The sequence below is a fragment of the Pteropus vampyrus genome, unplaced genomic scaffold (genome assembly GCF_000151845.1).
Source record: "Pteropus vampyrus isolate Shadow unplaced genomic scaffold, Pvam_2.0 Scaffold224, whole genome shotgun sequence".
Classification (NCBI taxonomy): domain Eukaryota; kingdom Metazoa; phylum Chordata; class Mammalia; order Chiroptera; family Pteropodidae; genus Pteropus; species Pteropus vampyrus.
Window position 1 is genome coordinate 1225030 of NW_011889005.1, and position 1128 is coordinate 1226157.

A 1128-nucleotide genomic window follows, 5' to 3' on the forward strand; every position below is an offset into this window, starting at 1 on the left:
CTCAGTGCACGGCCCGCCATCAGTGCTCACAGAGCATCTTCTGAATAGATAACGAAGTGTCCGGACAGGATGCTGCTCTGCTGCGCACTCTGCAGTTCCGGACACAGGGCACAGCGGAGGTTATGAATGAATCTCGTTCCTTCATTTAGTGAATAACGGGTGCTACTTTTAAGCACTTCCGGTAACTCGTCCCGGACTTGCTGCATCTTTGGACATGGAGATCAGCCTGCCCAGACTTCAGATTCTTCTCGACTCCAGGTGATGGTTAAGAACAAGCGCTTTGATCCACACTGCTTGTGTCCAAAGCCTACTTCTGCCATTTCCTAGCTGTGTGCCCTTGGGGAATTCAGTTAACCTTTCTGTGTCCCAGTTTTTTATTGCAAACTGTGGGTAGAAAGAATGTTTACTTGCAGAATCTTCGAGAGGATTAAATGAGTTCATATGATACAATATAAGTTCTGGCTGTTTTTCATGTTGTTTACATTTTTTATTGTTACTATTTCAATAAGATGTTATACTATACTAGATACTATGTAATAAAATGAGATATTACAGAGTGAGCAAATCATAGTAGAAATGACTATTTTTGGTAGTAATAGGATTAACAGCAGCAGTCCTACCATTTAACTGTCTTATTTTCTAGAACACAGTTGATCACCACTAGGATAGGAAAAATTCATAGCAGTATTAATAGTTGACACTGACTGTAAACTTATCACTTCACATGTATTCATCCCCAGAGAGAAGAGACCGGGAAGCCGTTAAGATCAGGAACACTGCAGCCCCGTTACTGGTGTCTGCATCTCTGCCGCTTGCTCACCGTGGGTCTTCGATGAAGCCTTTTGTGCCTCTCTTTGAATAAATAATAAAAGTACCCATCTCAAAGTTTTGTTGTGAGGAATAAAAAAGATACATTTGAAACAGTTAGGTATTATTATGATTTATTCTCAAAACAACCTTGAGTATCATATGCCAATATTGTCTCCATTACAGAGCCCTGCAAGCTGCAATATGGAGGGTAAACTACTATCCTGGCTAGCACCGCAATTTAGTGTCAGAACTGGTCTTTGGTCCAAGTCAGTCTGATTCCAAGGATTGTGCTGTTAGTCAATATATTACAAAACTCCC